This window comes from Myiozetetes cayanensis, unplaced genomic scaffold (genome assembly GCF_022539395.1).
Source record: "Myiozetetes cayanensis isolate MyiCay16 unplaced genomic scaffold, myiCay2020 scf1, whole genome shotgun sequence".
In the NCBI taxonomy this organism is placed as follows: domain Eukaryota; kingdom Metazoa; phylum Chordata; class Aves; order Passeriformes; family Tyrannidae; genus Myiozetetes; species Myiozetetes cayanensis.
Window position 1 is genome coordinate 41561657 of NW_026086604.1, and position 19068 is coordinate 41580724.

The 19068-nt window shown below is 44.5% G+C and overlaps 1 protein-coding gene across 2 annotated transcripts in view; it reads right to left on the minus strand.

Annotated features, from left to right (window-relative positions):
- Positions 1–13963, minus strand: part of DTNA (dystrobrevin alpha) — a 234015-nt gene extending 220052 nt beyond the window's left edge. The window contains exon 1 of one of the 2 annotated variants that reach the window (XM_050330826.1): positions 13797–13963. The gene's annotated coding sequence lies outside the window, so the exon portion shown is untranslated. The remainder of the gene's footprint in view (positions 1–13796) is intronic. The other variant, XM_050330818.1, reaches the window with a different exon arrangement.
- Positions 13964–19068: the final 5105 nt, after the last annotated feature.

Here is a 19068-nt window from a genome sequence, read left to right on the forward strand (position 1 = left end):
CTGTTCCAACTGTATTTTCTTTTTAAAAGGGAGATTTAAAAATAGAATATTAAACAATGGTAACAGTACAGTTACCTTTACAAATGCTGAAGTTTTAGAAGCAACTGCTGGGGGAGTTTCTGCTGGGAATACTTTCCAAATAGAAAAACACAACAGTTAAGAAGCAAATTAATACAGATGCACAAACAACATGGAATAGGACCTTGATTTCAAAATCCAGCTAAACACCTTAATATCTAATGGCATTGATGATTCACAAATAGTATGCAAGTAGGTGTTACCACTTCCCAAAACAAAGTCACATCAAACACTCAGCTATTTCAAGTTAGGGGAGGATCATCTTCTTTAAAAACAAACATAAAAGAAAAGGAAATGCAAGAAATAAATGGTGAAATATAAGCTGTGAAAAAAAATAGTAAAAGTCTTCTCAAGATCTGAGCTTCCAGCTGAACTGCTCACATAACAAGCACTAACAAACGTTTTGATAACTCAAGGACTGTGTATGAGTGTGTGCTGGAGCTTCAATTTAAATGCATTAACAACATTTAATAACTTTTCATAAATTATGTTGCTGATGGGTTCCTTCCAAATATAACTATAAATTTGAGGTAAATCATAAACCCCAAATATATTCTTAATGAATTTTTAGTCCCTTGTTAACAAGAGATTCATTGGACTTAGCCAACGAGACAGCAAGAGGCCCATGAAGTTGCACTGTTGTGAAGCCGCCAAAGACAAGGAAGTGATAAAAGAAAGACTTTGCCTTTTGGTTTGGGGCTTTGCAAACAAAACAATATCTTGTTCTTAATTACGGTGTTTGAAGACCCCTAGAAAAACGTATCTTGGCCCAGTATCTTGCAGTCCTTAAATGCAAACAGATGCATGAGGAGCTAATTACAACAACATGCAAGCTTTGCTGATATTTAGTGGAAAGAATTTGATACAAGAAAAGCAAGCAAGAAAAAGTATCACCATGAAAAAAAACCCACCCTTTTCCTCCTTCCCAAAGCCCCACAAGAGTCATCCAGCTAGATGCGGATAATATTGGATAACTGGACCTGATGAAACAAGTTTCTTTGTAGTTTAGCAAAGATAAGCATGTCGGCATCAACAAATTAGGATGTCAATTGTAATACCAATAGGACAAATGTTCCTTTTTCTCTCTGCTAGGCAGAAGCCACAGAGATACTCCCAGAAAAAGCAGCAGCTAATTAAGTGTCCTGGCAGGTTTCGGAATAGCTAACCCAGGAGTACTGAAGTCAGGTCCTACATCTCCACTCTCCTCCTCTGCATCCTGAGCTAGGCAGCCACAGGACCCACCGTGCCAGCCGGTACTTTCCTCTTTCAAAGATCTCTGCTTGAGCAAATGTGAAGCATTTTGGGTACAAAAAAAAGAGAGGAAAGCGACAGCCTGCCTACTGGATGTCCAAGGAACGATAACATCCACATCCTGCCCTCAAGTGGTACACCTGCATTTCCCATCCCGGCCAGAGGGGCAGCCACCTGGGCGGTGCCAATACCTGCCTGCACACCGCAGCGCCACGGTTTCAATCTGCAGTGACCGTAGTGCAGGAAATTAAAGCTTCTGGTCAGCTCCGGATAACTGTGACCATTTGCAGATTTGGCAGCAGCTTTCAGCTCTCCTTCCATTGCGTAATTTCAAGGTCTTGCAAAGCACATGTCAGTATATGTAAGGGAAATCTGGGTTTCAAGGACAAATCTTCTCAACACCTGAGTAGTAGGATGAGATTGACTCATAAATTCTGCTCTGACAGACAACTTCGGTTTTAAATATTTTTCCTTGGTTTTGAGCAGCAAATGGCAGAGATATGAGACTACAAAGGTTTCTGTTAGTGTTATTTTATTTGTTTCTTTTTCTTCTAAATTCCCACATTTTCCTAAGCCATGCCCTTACCTGATTGTTCACATTAAGGCGAGAGATGTATTAAAAATACATAAACAGTAGAATCATCAGAGTATATGCAAAATGGTAGACTGTAGAAATATTCCCTGCTAAAATTTCAACTGTTAAATGTGTTTTGGTAGGCAAAGAAGACTGCAGATTTCTTAAACATGAGGAAATCCAAAGGTTTACATCAAACCATGTTACAGACACTGACAGATACAGGCTTTCAAGCAAAACAGCTGTCATTAAAGCTCCTGTGACTGCTTAGAATACACTGCTGCAGTCTCCCAAAAAAAATCCCCAAACATGGGAAATAAAGAATACCTTTAGCTTCAGAACAGAGATGCAGTTCCATCTTTCTTCCTTTTTCTACAAATAAACAAAAGTAATATGAACTCCTTCTACACCTGTGGTCATCAGCAAAGGCCAAAAAGCCACAATATGGCCTTCAACAAGCATGATCATTTCATAGCAGTGACCTCAACCTCACACTTTTCTTAGGACTGCACTTAGTGCTACGTGTCGATTTAATTTGACGTTAAGGTCTTCCAGATACAACATCACTTCCTACCTTCCAAAGGTTCCCACTACTTGAAACGAAGACTGTGAGCACTGGGTAAAAAGCCTGAAGCAGCATCGAGTACCAGCACAGCTGCTAAAATGCTGTTGTGTCATTCCTTTCCTCGGACACTCATACAAACTGTCCCTGCACATCTACGGCAACACCAACCTGCCAAAGACACCAGGTTTTGTGTCATTTGGTGTGACAACTAGTGCAACTATTTACTGAGATAATTTGCACATTCACTTGCCATCCCCAAGCAATGAGCAGCAGTGGCTGAGGTAAAACAGAGAAGTTCAAATCCAAGCACCACTGGCAGAATGGCAAAGAAGATGCTCGGGTTTGTAGATGACAAGAGCATACAAGAGCAGCTCCGTGCTGCAGAGGGAAGGAGGGAGGCCAGCATGAGGCATGGCTGAGCTGACTGTTCTGTGGGATGTTTCTGTGTGGAGCTGGCAAGGTAGGAAAACAATTGCTTGCAGGACATGTACAGAGATGATTGAAGGTCACAGAGAACTACTTGGAAGGAAGTGTGACCTCTAAACCAGCCTTTTTACTGCATTTTTGATGGCCTGAAGGGGATCAACTTTGATCCAATGTTCCTGTCATTATATGGCACAGGAAGGAGGACATAGCTAATGAGTTTTTTTAAGTCTTAGCACTCAAAAGCATTGTTCAGGCCTGATGGAATCTATCCCTGTGTTAGAATTACAGGGTTTCCAAATTCCACAGTTCCCAATTTTATTTAGGGCATAGTACTTGCACAGAAATACAAACACATACTAATGCTCATAGGAAATGCAACACATGTCTAGCTGTGCATGTCATAAACCTTTCCTGTTCATATCCTGCCCAGGGAATAAGAGTCATTTATTGGGAAGCACATGCCTTTTCTTTCTGCTCCCCTCCCCAGGTCAGTATCCTCAGTGCCTTTCTTCTGGTCTTTGCACCTGGCTACGTGGTGAACTCCAGAAGCATCTGCATTGATGGCGCGGGACTGAGCACTAGATCTGTCATATATGGTTAAGCTGCTGCTGGGCTAAGCTCCCTTTTTTATCCTGAGTGGTATTTTCTCTTTGAACTTTAGGAATTTATACAGTGCTTTATCCTTTCAAGTATCTCTACAAATTCTTCATAGGATCTACTGCACAGGCAGGGCCTTTTTATGACAGAAAGACACAGTAGGTTTCCATGCTTTGCAGGCATTGTAATATAGCCCACTGCTTCACTAAGCCCACTAACATTACATTTATTATTTGGAACAGAGCTTACAGTAAAGAAGTCATTTGTTCTGATAGTCAAGCGCACCATCAAAAGTCTGATTGCCTACAACAAATCAAGAGAGTTTTATAAGCCCTACAATGTGCTTTCATGTGTTGAAAGAAAAAAACAAAAGCCTCAAATTGTGCAGGAATAATTATCTTTCTGCTAGCTTTTTTTAAAAAGTAAAATAGGTAACATTTATGTGTAAATACAAGTAGCAGTGGTAATATGAGGCTCCTAGGGTACCAGAAATGTAGTGTCCCCTGTGCAAATACAGAAGAGCACTACAATGGGACAAATGAAATGTACCCTTCACCATAACATTCTGCCTATTCTTCTGCTTAAAAAGGATGACTGGCTAATCCTTAGTGCAGAGAAATGTACTAAGTAGCTGCACTTTAAGTTACTAATCTTTTACAATAACTATTGTTTACCTTTCCTGTGAAAAAAAACTTCCATGCAGTTGTCCATAATAATTTCGGTCTTAATATGACTCGATAAACAGGGGTTATGAAAGAAAAATTACCAAAGTACCTTTTAGGGTACACTGATGCAGCATTCACAAGCACTGACTGCTTTTAAATCTTCTGTATCTGTCTGGAGAAACAGGGACTACAGAAGCAGTCCCTCTAATATTACAGTATTTGACAGTATGTATCACCTTTCTCTGCAGAAGGTTATACAGAACACGGCGTGATGCACTTCCAGTGTGCCTGTCTGAGGGCTTGAAACGTACAGCGACTTACTTTCCTCTCTTCAGTGCCAGCACTTAACTGAGGACAAGTATATTCCCTTTTCAGTAGATTCAGTAATAAAAAGGAAATCAGTGTCCTGTCCGTCGGCAGAAATGGATACAGCTTGACCCTGCTCCTGCAAACACTGGTCTTCAACCCATAAAGATATTCCCAAGACAGTTCCTCATGTAAGTAGTTCAGTAAGGTCAAAAGAAACTCTTTTTCCAAAGAAGCCTTTGCAAAACGAGTAGTGCTCTGTCATGTTAAGAGAAAAGGAACTTAGCTGGAGCATGTGCTATTTTTAATTAACAAAGTACAGTCCTTCTCATCTGATGATTTGGGTGTTTTTTTCCCTTTTCCTCTCCCTCTTTCCTTTCTACTGGTTTCAGGCTTTTTTCTTTCTTTCTACCCTTCTCTTTTGCATTTTTTTTCTCTCCTTTCACATACTATTTTTCTGCATACCACTTTCCCTTTTTAACAATCTTCCTCTTCCTTCCCATCCTGTTTTTCTTTCCCTTTGCCCTTTCCCAATCTTTTGGAGGACTACACCTGTGTTTTTCTAACACTCCCGCCAGAAGCAACTGAATGCAGGTGATAAGAAAACTGATAAAACCCCCTTGAGACTTAAAGGCTATATTCCTCCTAGCCTGAACAAAGGAAAATTGTAGATGTGGGCTAAGGAGACAGGACTTAATGAGTCAAAACTTGCAGAATTCCCACACAGGCGCTTTACATTTCTGTAGTTCCCCTTAACTACTGCACACCACCATTAAACCGCTTGCTCGGTTTATTTATATTTAAGAAGGGAAAAAAAAGAGTCGAGTCACATGGTAAACACATCTGAAAGACTGGAAGAAGAAGAATAAGTTAATAAAAGTTTGTACACATCAGACATTATACTCAGACCAGAACACATCCTTCCATTCAATATTTAGAACGCACCATTTCCATTACAGAAGCAAATACTTGCCTCTGAAACCTACTGGAGTGCTATTCGCCTTTTGAAATCCAGGCCCTAATAAATTACCTCATTATTCCCCCTCTTCAAAATAGTGCTTTCATCGTACTCATTTTGGACGCCTTGCCAGGTAGGTCAGTCCCCACGAAAAGCCTGGTCCCATTCTTTATGCCAAAACACATTCCCTAGGTCTGCTGGTACATTTAACTTGCTGGCTTGCAGAATGTCCCTGTGGACTGTGGGCACTTAGAAATCAGCATCCACACAACTTGATTCAGGAGTTACATAGACAGCTGCCATGTCTTCAAGTTAAGCATAAAGGGATTACATTAGATCAGGTAAATATAATTTATTTCCGGGATTTGAGAAAAGATTTTTCTTATCCCAATAATTCCAGCTAATCTAACCTGAGGATCCTAGAAAGATTTAGTTGAATCTGTACTTTTATACTGAGCATATCCAGAGCCCATTACAGATTTTGCCGAAAATCACAGATCTTTGGTTTGCCTTATCAGCTCAAAGAAAACTGTGTCCACAGACCTTCCAGAATTTTAAGAGGAGCCCATGGCAATTTCCAGCTGAGTATGTGATGCTATTTATCCTGCAATCCACAAGTGCTCTCTCCTAATAAGGAGAGTTGGACCTTCAAGGAAGATGTGCCCTAAGACAGCAATGCCAGGCAATTCTCCAGCATCACACAGATAAAATTAGGGAAATGAGCTTCTGCAACCAAATCCATCTGCAGACAAGTTCATGCCACCTAGCTTTCCTATGTCCTTTCTGTAGAGATGCAACTAATGTTTAGGTCTTCAAAAGACTAATAAATGTTTAACTATCAATTATTACATGGTCTGCACACATCACACACCTGTTAGCTGACTGCCACCAGTGGAAGGAGCATAGCTGGGGAGTCTAGCTAACTACACATGAAGATTTTGGAAGCTATGACCTATAAAGAAAATTTATTACATTCTGTACTGACAACTGATTTCCACACAACTCTTGCTTATTGCAGTATTTCATACTTTACAACGCAATCCAAAACAAAAAGCCTGGCATGCACAAATTCCCACTGATCTCAAGCTGTACTAGTAGCTGTGTGGTAGAATCTGAGCTGGTAGCAAGCTTCAAGTGGTTTGTAAGGGGATTCACTGCAGCAAAGTGTCATTTTCCACATTCCCAGTTGTAGTAACAAGAGTGCCTGGATTCAAAAGACTAAATAGCCTCCTTTGTTTATTATATAATCTGCAAAACTGCAGGCAGAGAGCAGCAAGGAAAGCACAGATCCTTCCCCTGAGCTCTCTGATGTGCCCCTTCCTCAAAAGAAGTCTCTCTTCGGGCCCATCACTCTGGTACTCAGCCTTTCGCTTTAGCAACTTTTTTCAAATTGCCAAGATCCCTATTTATTATGGCCGTACATACAATTATCGGCATCTACACATACGTATGTGCTTTGCTGGCTGCCCACATTCAGGCCCATCTGTTAGGCTGGCGCTCTGCCCACCGAGAAGTTGGTCGGTCCGTTCCACTAAAGCGTAACTGTCAAGCCGTGATGGGCTTTGGTGGGCAGCCAAGAGCCCTTCTTTCTCCAGGGAGGCAAAAGCCTCCCAGCGCAGCTCGAGTTTGTGTGGCGCACCACACGAGCACGCTCATTGACACGCACACCAAAGCAAAGAGGATTTCAAAGAGGAAAGAAAAGAGGAGAGCTGACTGGTACTTCAGACTGCGATCCAGACCTACTTTGCGGAGGTGATTATAGTGGACAATGCTGCTGCGGCTGAGCACAGGCCAACCATCATTTAACTCTGACTTTGGCACCAATCAAGTACAACAGGGCAATTGTGAGACAACTCAATAGATGTAAACAGCCACTAGGCAGGGCAATTCTGCAAGGCATAAGGGCACATACAAATGGTCTAAGAAAGGCAGCTCCTTCCACGCGTACGTAGACTTGGTGAGCAACTGTGGTTGCCCAGGAACCAGGAGTCAAGATCAGAATAACATGTGTCAGATCTTCAATTCAGCCTAGATCTTTCCAGGAAGATCATCCTAACATCTTGTGCACAACTGCTCCCTCTCACATTTCTGATTAAAACTGACCTTTACTTTTCTACTTGCACTATGTGAAGGGAGAGGTGGGTCACGATTTGCTTAGGGAGTTTAATCTTCCAATGGCAATAATTACATTCCAGAAAATGCTGCTTTATCTTCTGCTTTTCCTTTCCTCCAGTCACCTGTGGACTGGGCCACTAGGAGGCTAGCACTTGATGTGGCTCTTCCTCACGGATGGAATCAGCTCCCCCATTATCCCTGGTGTCAAGCATGATGCAAACACAGTTCCGCCTTCCTGCACAAGCCAGGATGAACTGTTCAGTGTGGTCTCACTGTTCAATGGGTCTATTCGCCCATTAGTATGACACGCAAATTCTGGCACTAAACCAGCAGCTCCTCAGGAAGGCCCAAGGGCAAAATTCTATCACGCTTTTACTTAAACCAACATGGTCAAACATCACAATGGAGGAGTATTTTACCAGTTAAACAAACTTACACTCACACCTGCGAGGAGTTGGTGATCAGGAGCAAGTTCCGGCTGAACTTTTTAAAAAAAGCTGCAGACAATGCGGAAAGATTTCCTTTCCCTTCCTAATTTTAATCATATCATAAAAACCTTACATTATGATTCTTACATCACAAACCAGTTTATAGACATTACTGTCACGTGACATTTTAATTGCTGTTACCTCTTTAGACAACTAAGCCAAGGTAGAGCTTGTCAGCACCAAGAAAAAAGAAAATCGAGTGTGCTTCTGAAGTTTGAATTTCATTTTAAGCAAAATAAGCAGAGACATCCAGACCACCACATGAGGAAATTCCATGTGTCTCTTCTACTTCAATTTGGTATGGCTCTTCTAACATCTCTTCCAGCTAACAAAATTTAAAAAGGCCAAACCATTTGAGATATTGCATTCCTTCTTGACATCAATCTGGTTGAAGATTTAACTGAAAAGAGCCTTTATTTTTGTACTTTGTACATTATAGGATGAAATTCTGTTCAATTGTAATCTCTTTTGAACAATTATAGAAATCTCTGTACTTCCCTTTACAGGCTGTTCTGTTTATACAGAGAGAGCATCCCTATACAAATGCAGTCTCCGTACAATAAAAGGTACTGCTCAGGATTTCCCTCTGGGTGCTTGTGACATATGCACAGGCATGTGAGCTGACAGCGGTACTTCTCACATAATCAGTATAAATATAGTGGTTCCAGGAAGAGATGATGTCACACATTTTATAGTAGAAGAACTATATAAACCGACTATATTCCCTAACAGCAGTTGAGGATATGCCGTACGTAAGTAGTACAGTTGTGATCTCCTTCTCTCTTCAGCAGGAGGAAGAAAATACACTAAGACTGTATTTATGTCATGATAAATGAGGGAAAGATTTAGCCCTATAATTTCAGTCATGGATGTTTTAAGTAGCAGGGCAAAACCCTGGCTCTACCAAAGTCATCAACAGCACCTGTGCAACTACTCTCAGGTTTGTTGATCTCTACGCCAGGACACAAAAACCACTGAAATTTCCAAGTTCTTACAAGCAACTTGGCATTTTATCTCAGTCACTGAGATTGCTAAACCGTCCCTGTACTGATTTCTCCACAAGAGACACTAGAGCTATCTACACATCTAGAGAATACAACAGGTACATCTCACTTAGATGAAGCATTTATGCTTTAATTGGAATTTGTATGATTTAGACCTAAATTGGCACAGCTTTCCTGCATGGTTTTGAATGTCTTCATTGTAACAGTTTCACAATTTAAGGCAACGTGAGAAAGCAGAAGCATTTTTTGCAAGACCATGAACACACACCCCCTCTACTCCGAAACCAGTTGCTGACATCTGTGGCGATCACAAATGGTGACTGGTTACATACAAGAGATTAAAAACATACAGATCAATAATGTTCTGCTACAATTTTCAAATAAAAAGGTCATGTAATTTTTTCCAAACACAGTCCCTCTAGCAGCTTTTGTAATCACGTAGGAGAGGGAGACATTGCATCACGCTCTTCCAGGCCATTCCAACTGTCCCACACATAATTTCCCTGCTGCTTTCTCCCCTCCCCCATTTTCAGTAAAAGTGTCATTCTTGTGCTGTTCCTGCAAGTGGACAGAATTTCGAGCATCTGCTCCCAAATGATTATAAATCAAGGAACCTTCACGCTCCATTAGCTTGCGAAGATGGTGTTATTAATGATTGCTATTCAAGAAAGTCCACAGTAAGTGTCTAAGTAAAGACACCTCTGATATAAGGCTTTGTTTTGTTTCTGAAAACAGCTGAGTGAGCAGTCTTCACTCTCACTGTTTAACATATTTCTGAGGTTAACACTTCTAAGACATTTCAATTATTTTCATTAGCTTAGCAATAACATCAGCTTCCTCTGGAAACAGAAACAATACTGTCATTCTACGGCAGTGCTCATGAAACTCATTTAGCATAAACAAATACCAGGACCTATGAAGATGTGGCACTGGTCTCAGTTCTCTACTCTGTATCCAGTTTCAGAAGTCTGAAAAAGCATGTTCAAATTGAGAAGGCAAAAAGTGAAAATTTAAGTATTAGGCCATGTTACCACCGGACTTGAAACAATGTAAGAAATGAATGGGTACGTCCTGGCAGACCCGATTTTCTCGACAAGTTAATAAACCGTTATTTCCTACATGATCCTAACCAGCAGCCTTTCATTTCAACAGAAGCAGGACCAACTCTGCAAAGGAAAGGCGAGTTGGAGGACTGACTGAGATTTTTGCCCATTAGTTACTTGCCTAGGTGCACAACTAATGCAGTGCATTCCATGCATGAATACCACATAATACCAACTTCAAAGATAAGACATCTGACTCATCACTCCACTGCACCAGTTTTGTGCCTACGGGGCTCCATGTTCTTCCATGGTGACTCAGACCCAAGACTCCCCTCTCTCCAGGAAAAAACATGGCAAGTCATGCAGTACATGTCAGACTTACCCATCAACTGTAATCCCCATTTGCACCGCAAAACTAATTGGAATGTAACATTCCATACTACTTATAGTTTGCTGTTATGCCTAGAGATAGGAATATATATAATTAATGTAAAGAGCAGAAGTTTAAAACACAGTCAATTGAATTAAACCTCTTACACCTGGCAACACACTTAAGGAGCCCTGTTTAAGAAAGCGGTCCCTTGCCAAATGTTAGTAATCTCGATATGTGCACGCTAAGATTAACGGTGGAATTAAAGAGAAGCAGATTAGTCACTGGAACAAAAAGTTTCTCTGGAACAGTTCTCGTTCCAAGACTGCTGCCTTCACTTTTCTAACCCAAAGCTGCTGAAACAGAAGAAATTTTCTGGACAACTGTAAGATAGGCATTGACTGTTTCTTCCAAAAGGACACGCTGTGTTTATGACAGCTATTTTTGGCTTTCGGCTATACAAATATAAAACACCATGAGGCCGATTTTCTTCTCACAGCTTCATGTCAGTATATATTCATTGATTTCAGTGCAATTATATCTGATTATTTGCCTGGCATGGAAGTTAGACAGATCAATGCTGACCCTTACAGACAATTCTGAATGGACTTACACTGAGCAAAATGGACAGGAGGAGACAATCTATTCTACAGTCTCTGACAGCATACAACTGTAGAAATCAAGGGAATCATTAATAAAGGACTAAACCTTCAAAAGCCAAACAAACCAAAACAATTCATCCTTCACCTTGCTCTAAATCTTAATGGATTGCTATCCAGCAACTTACCATAATGTACCTCGTGCTTTTTTCCTGTTAGTTTGTTGTTTTTTGGTTTTTGTTTGTTTGTTTGTTTTTGGTGGGGTTTTTTTAGGACTGGTGAGTTACCCTGGCACACAGAGATCAAAGCCACATGTTTGTTTTCAGGATTGGGTCCTGAGGTACTCCCCAGAGAGAGCTGAATCTACTATAGTTTAGCATGTACAGTTTAGCCATCCTGGGGCACTGGCGCACATAATCAGTAACGGACCAAAAACTGCTCATGGAAATGATTCCACACCATTGGGGAGCCACATATACTCAGCATTACATGCATAAAATATCTATTTTCTTGTGATCACAATGTGCAAACATATGTAATTTCCTGTTTAGTACCACCTCTGTTTACAGAGCTGTTGTACTGTCTACTCTTTTGTATGGGTCCGAATCATGGGTCATTTACCGGCACCACTTGCGTCTCTTAGAACGCTTCCATCAGCGCTGCCTCCGTACAATCCTAAACATCCACTGGACTGACTATGTGACCAACACGTCTGTCCTTGAACAGGCAGCAATCACAAGCATTGAGGCCATGCTGCTGAGAACACAGCTGCGCTGGGCAGGGCACGTCTCCAGGATGCAGGACTACCACCTCCCTAAGATCGTACTCTATGGGGAACTTGCCACTGGCTGCCGCAAGAGAGGAGCCCCGAAGAGGAGGTTCAAGGACTCCCTGAAACAATCCCTCAGCCTTGGCCATATTGATCATCACCATTGGTCTACCCTGGCCTCCAATCGGGAGGCCTGGAGACACACCATCTCTAACGCTGCTGCTGCTTTCGAGGACACACGCAGGATCACTCTCGAGGAGAAAAGACAACGCAGAAAGAATCGCGTCTTGTCGATATCACCAGGGGAGTCTTTCTGCTGTGCCTTCTGCAACCGGACTTGTCTATCTCGCATTGGCCTTTTTAGCCATCAGCGCGCTTGTAGCAAGCGTGGGTAGAGCCCTTTCAAAAATTCGTTCGCGAAGACTAGCCATGATGATGACCACCACTGCAAGACTACAGTACCTCATTCTGACTACAGTGATATTCTATTGAGAGGTCGCACCAGGAGCTGGAATTTTATGTGTGACTTGCTATAAGAAGGAAAGATTTATTCTTAGGCATTCTGTTCTTTGAATTTTAAATTTGCCTTGTGAAAAAAGGCAAATTGTGAAAATTCACATAAAACCACAAAATTCAAATTTATGTGAAAATTCACATAAAACCACAAAAACATCTACTGCAATGACTATGGACTTTGAATAAATACAGGACTTTGACTGGTGACTGCAACAGGATGGTAAAACCCAAAAATGTGTCAGTAGGATCATTCTCTTTTGAAGAGCAATATAAAGACATGCACTTAAAATAGACAGGAAATTGGCTTTTATCTCATGTTCACTTACCCTTTGACACCCAGAAACCAGGATGACTTAAAAATCTAGCACTCACTACTCTCTAGTTGCCATCATTTTATTAGTCCAGTTGTGTGCAAATTCACAGTTGTGAGAGACCACCTAGTATCCAGGTAAAAGCTACAAAACCAGCTCCATAGCTAATGATAGTGTTAAAGCACAGAACCCATGCCTTTACCCCCATTATTAAATTACTTCCACATCCCAAAAACAAGGGGAGGAGCAGAGGTACAGCATTCAGAACTGAACAGTAAGTTACAAAACTTTGAGCACAACACAATATATCGAACGCCTAAGAGCACCAAATTTGTGATGCTGCTTCTTACTCGGTGAATGTCTCCTTTTAACATCTCCTGTATCACCAGTATCCATCGAGGATATCCAGGCAATATCCAGGCAACGCTGTTTCCCACCAATGTTTAAAATACTACCTAAAGTATCACCTATGCTGGGGAGCGGATCCAGTGAGTAATACCAGATTTAGCGGCCGCCAGCAGTATTTCATTTTAGGTGGTAGCTGGTCTTCAGCATGGGAGAGTAGTACAAGCCAGTTTGGCTGCAATGACCGAGATTTTCACCGCCCAACACCAAAGTTTGCCAGCGAGCCGCCGAACGCACAGGTGAAAGGCAGCGGCTGCTGCGTTGCGGGGAGCCGTCCTTTCGTCACTTTTACCTCAGCCGGCTGCAAGGGGCGACAGCAGCCGGGCAGGGACAGCCTGCCGGCTCCCCGGGGGGGTCTCCAGGGACCCCGGGACCTGCTGCACGGAGCTGCTGGGAGGCAGCCCGGCCGTGCCGCATGCCTGTGCACACTCACACACCGGGAGCGCCCCAGCAGCGCCCGAGGGCAGGCGGGAGCGCCGTGCGGCCCCACGGGGGGCGGCCCCGGCAGGGTGGGAGCAGCGGAGGGGCAGCCCCCACACACACCTCCCCCACCCTCCCGAGGCCGGCCCCCACCTCGGGGCGGCAGCGCTGCCGGGGAACCCCCGGGCCCCCCGCCCCGCTCAGGTGCACGGCAACAGGCGGCTGCGCCCCCCGCCCGGCACCGCAAACCCGCTGCCCCGGCCGGCATCGCTACCTCGGGAAGGCTCCGTGCGCTCCCGCCGCCGCCGCCGGCGGGGCGGATCAGCTGATATTTACCTGTGAGGTAATGCACGCTCCGTAAGGTCACCGTGCACCCGCCGCCGGCACGCGGTGCCAGGCAGGAGGAGGAGGAGGAGGAGGAGGGACGCGCCGGGAGCAGCGGGAGTCGCTCCTGCTCCTGCTCCGGCGGCGCCGCGCACGGCGCCGGAGCGGGGCGGCCGCGCCGCGCAGAGGCAGAGGCGGAGGCGGCCGCTGCCGCTGCAGCTCCTGGCACATGCTGCAGGTGTCAGCGCAGGGGCTGCCCCGCCGCCCGCCCGCCCCAACGCGCCCGCCCCAACGCGCTGCGCAGCCGCGCCCGCCGCACCGCGCCGGCGCCAGCGCCCCGCGCCGGCGCCCTGAGCGGGCTGAAGCCGCCGCGAAGCCGCTGCCCGGCCCCGGCGCGCCCCTCGGGGGACGCTGCCCCGCCAGCACCGGCGGGGAGGGCGGCGGGAGCGATGACGTAGCGGGGCGGGGGACAGGGGCGCGGCCGGGCGGCGCGGCCGGGAGCCCCCTACGAGCCCCCCGAGGGCGCGGCTCCGCCGTGGGGGTGCGGGTGCGACCTCCATCCCCGCCGGGGTGGCGGGCGGGCCGGAGGAGCGGCGGGGCGGGTGGCTGGAGAGGGATGATGTCATCCTCTTTTCCCGGGGAGGGTGGGGCTTGCCATGGGGAGGAGGTGGGCGCGACGCCGCGGCTCCCTCGGGAGCCGAGAGAGGAAGGTGGACCGTGCGGTGCGAGCCTCGCACGGTGCCTGGACAGGCGCTGCCCCGGGCGGGGCGGGCGCCGTGCCTGCTGCGGGGTACATCGCTCCGTGCCTGCTGCGGGGTACATCGCTCCGTGCCTGCTGCGGGGTACATCGCTCCGTGCCGCAGCAGCGGGGCGAGGGTCGGGCACTGGGGGGAAGGCACCCCCGGCGGGGGTTCCCGGAGTCCCCTCACTGGTCCCAACCCCGGGTGGGGCGGTCCCTCGGCGCCCCCCGTGTGTGTGCCCACCATCCCTGGCGGTGCTCCAGCTGCAGGGTGCAGAGCGGGGAGCGGTGACGTATTGGGGAAGGAGCGCTCCATCCGAGCCGCGGTGGCAGCCCTTCCCCGGCGTTCGGGTCCTGCAGGTGCAGGACCTGCGGTGCACTCGCTCAGCCCCAGCGCGGCTCACTGCTGAGAGCAGAGGCTGCTGGCCTGTAGGTGGGCGTGTAGGAGCCTTCCGAGCACATCGGGTAGCCCGGCTGTCGGGAATGATGAACAACAAAAGCTTCTGATCATCCTCCGGCTCTCAAAATTAGTACATTTGCGTCTGGTGAAGGAATCGAATTCTCTCCAGTGCTCAAGTTCTGTGACCCACTTTTTTCGCCCCCCCTAACTGGTCAAATAAGCCACAGGGATTAACCATGTAGGCTTAACACACACAGGTACCTGAGAAGAAAATTCAGCAGCTTTCAGAGGAGCAGCCACATGTTTTCCTTTCATCTTCATCCATAATTTCCTGAAAATAAGACACAGCTATCTGCATTAGAAATGCAATGCAGTCTTTAAAACAACGAAATTTGGAGGTTGGGTGGGGCTTTTTCTCTGCAGTTTCCACAGATTTTTCCTATCCACTTACAAAATCAATTAACAGTATGTATATAAGTCTTTAACTGCAGTACTTAAAGCTTGAGTTCAGATAATGCTGGAGGGTCTAGATCCTCCTAATCACATGGTGTCAGGAGGGCTAAAGGCTTTTGGGATGCAACTGACTCGGTCCTGCGTTGGGACTGATACGTCGACTAATCTGAAAGCAACATGAAGAGACAACAGCTCTGGAAAAAAAAAAAAAAAGAAGAAAAATGAAAAGGGAGAGATTTGATCATGCAGGAAGCTCAAGTGTGCCTGGTTAGATAGCTAGGGCATTACGCTACTCTATTGCATGCAAATATTAAGAATCTAGTCATCCTTTTCAAAGCCTGAGGAGCTGAGCACAGGAGAAAGGCACAGGCAGTGCTGGATTCTTCCAGTGATGACACTTGGCAGTCACTGGCCTCCTCACACTGCTTCAGCAGTGAGAAGGAGAGCTGACAAAAGGAGGAAAATGTTATTCAGGCACAGTAGATACCAAGTAGATACCGACAGGATTGTACTCTGTAGCTTGGTAAGACACACTGGGAATGTAGGAGGGATGAAATGCATAAGAGGTGACACAACAGCTGAAGTAAGGTATGAGGTCACGGAGGTTGAAATGGGAGCTTGAAGTGAGGTGTGGTGGGTGATGGAAAACCAGCAGGCAAGTCTGTGTGTGTATCAGTTATGGAAGTTTATTATTATTACCACAGTACAGCAGAAAAAAACAGGGAAAAGGTAGTGCCACAGAGGATGAAGGAGTGAGCCTGTACAAGAGATTTTGTCACTGTAGTGATGAGGTAAGGGAAGATTTGTGTTTCAGCAGAGACGTTTAAGTGTCAGTAACCTTACTGAAAAGGAAGAGTGGCACATTAAGAAGATCAGGTCATGGGAGAAACTGTCCTTAAAATCTCTTGTTTCCAGCTCACAGGAGAATATACCAGGAGACCTTGATGCTCGTAGGGAGTCCTGTTAAGATATTAACAGGACCGAGGATGTTCATAGCTCTATAGTCTGCTAACTAGGAGAGCTGCTGTAAATTATATAGCTTCTCAAGCTATGTCAGGGAGTGTTGCTTCATTTCTTGAAATTATGAGCTAAATTAATCACTGTTTTAACATGGCACTAAATTATTTGCACTTATAGGCAGTTTCACCACAATAAATCATAATCTTTCATTCTCTGGAACATGCCCTTCCAAGTCTGAGTGGGCAATGGACTCTCCAATCTATGGGTCACAGACCTGGCTGCGATGGTCGTTGTATGGCAAGAGAGGAAATGTTTTCAAGGGGAAGTGAGAATTGAGTTGGCAAGCTGCTTTTCAACAAACTATCATCACATACAAGGTGGAATTCCCATAGAAAAATGCTTTGATTCCTGTCAAAGCACCACAGGAACAGGACTTCAGGACTTCATGTTTCTTTAGGTGTTGTTAGCAGTCCTGGGACAGACCAGTGTGCCTGCCTGACAGAATTACTGCCAAATCAGAAAGGTTATTTTGTTTAAAGTACACCGTAAATCAGCGTATTCTAAGATAAGCTTTCCTCAAATGTCCAGTTTGCAGGAGAAAAAATGCGTTTGTTTGGTTTACGTGAAGTTTGTGAAAACTAAATGAAAACCTGCTTTTTGGCCAGTCTCAAAGAGATGCTGATGGCACAAATTCTGCAGAGTTCTTACAGGACACTCTGAGTGTTTCCTGCAACTGTGAGATGTATTTCTGACATTGTTCCTTGCAGGAGAGACATTAGTTTGTGTCTACCAGAACAGGCTGCTTTCTGCAGTCCAACAGCTGAAAACTTTTGTGGCCCCCCTCCATTAATTCTCATACCTGCAAAGCACTACATTTCATTTGCTGAACCTTTATAAATATCTCAGAAGCTCCCTCTTCATGCCCCTTTATATGGATGTATTTGGGTTATCTCACAAACTACTCTGATGTTTATTAGCTTCACCTGAATTTGTCATCAACACTAGTCAAGTGCAAACATTGATCAAATTAGAGGTTCATTCCAACCAGGCTTAAGGTCAAGCTCCTAATTACAAGGCTGGAAAATAAGAATGACTGGGAGTAATTTACACTTAAAATGTAATTCTAGGGCAAATTTAACAACAGGTTCTTTTTTAGTTGCCCTATTATCTTTCACCTTGAATTTTTAAGGTGTCTCATCCATAAAAAAACCAGGAATTTAATTTGCACCTATACTGTGTGTCTTGTCTTATTTCCTTCTAGCACAAGGGAAGTGTCTCAGGTGTGGTTCTATTTGAAGTTCAAAATAGTCCCTGCATTCCTGACCCTTTTTTCTGTCACACCTTCTAAGCAAGCTGTTCTATCCCATGTTGACCAGCTCTTCTTTCCAGACAGCAATTCATGAAGGAGTTTCCAAACCGTTTACTGTCTTTCCTACAATTTACATTTAATAACATTAAAAACCATGAGGTCTGTAACAATCCTCTCAGGTTTTCCATACACAGCCTATTTCCTCTCGAGTAACATAAACAGCTCTAACAATGAAGATGACAGACATGATAACGACACATTTTGGCCCAGCTGCCCTCCCACCATGCAGTGTCAGCTTCTGGGGTTCCTAATTTGACATCTCCTCCCACCCCGGTGCTGAAGAATGAGAGAAGATCACACCTCCTACATCTAAAAGAGTGTGAGGAGTGCAGGAATCACACTAGACAGTGCTGATCCTAATGTCAGCATTAACAAATCTAATCTTTCCCTAGTTCATCTATCACTGTGCCAACCAGGCATCGTTTTGTATGATTAAGTGCCTGTGAAATCAAATAATAAACTGAATTTGTTCCATTTGGGTACATTATCCGAACTGGACTTTTGGATACATCATCATTACTATGATCTTTAACTAGTCGGAAATGCCAGAATACAGATAATAACAGTAAAAATACTGACACTGTACATTAGTGGTTTCCTTGACTCATTACAGCCAGAGAGTAAAGTCCATACTTCACTCTGGAAAAATACAGTGCTTAACACTGAGACTGTCAGAGGGAAGGAATAGGATTTCTGCTATATAGAAATAAAAGATTTTAGTGAACAGAGAACTACAGAACTATTTTAAATTTTTAATTAATATTTTATTTATTCACACCTTGGAAGAAGGAAACTGTGTTGACTGTTTAGCATCAGATTACGTGTATAACTCTAGGCTTTCTTAATGACCTGGAAGTTAGAACTGTGATTAAGTCTGTTACTAAACTAGTAGCTTTGTGGTAACTACGTGAGTTTTGTTCAGAATGTGATGACAGTTCCAGAGAGGTTATGCTAAACAAGAAATATATTACCACAGACCTTTATTTGCTGGGAAACTGAGGGGACTGATCACATGTAACATCTCTAAAGCACCTTCTGAAAGTATCATTTATTCTACACCAAGAGGAGTTTAAAACCTTTTTAGTGGTGAGTTGCTGGCCGTTCCTCTGGTGACTGGTGACACCAGGAGGCATCTGCTGTCCCTGGTTTTGATGCTGCTGTTGTGTGACAGGTTCTTAGCTGAGCTCCGACGGGCTCCCTCCTCCTTGCCGTACGAATCCAGCCTGTCTACCAGAGAAAATAATGGGTTTGAAGGGAATCTGAGAGGAGCACAACTGTTTTAGAGAGAAAGACAGACAAATGTATACCATGGGAGGCTGTGAGGAAGCAGAGTGATTTTTCACCAAACATCATTCTTTCAAAC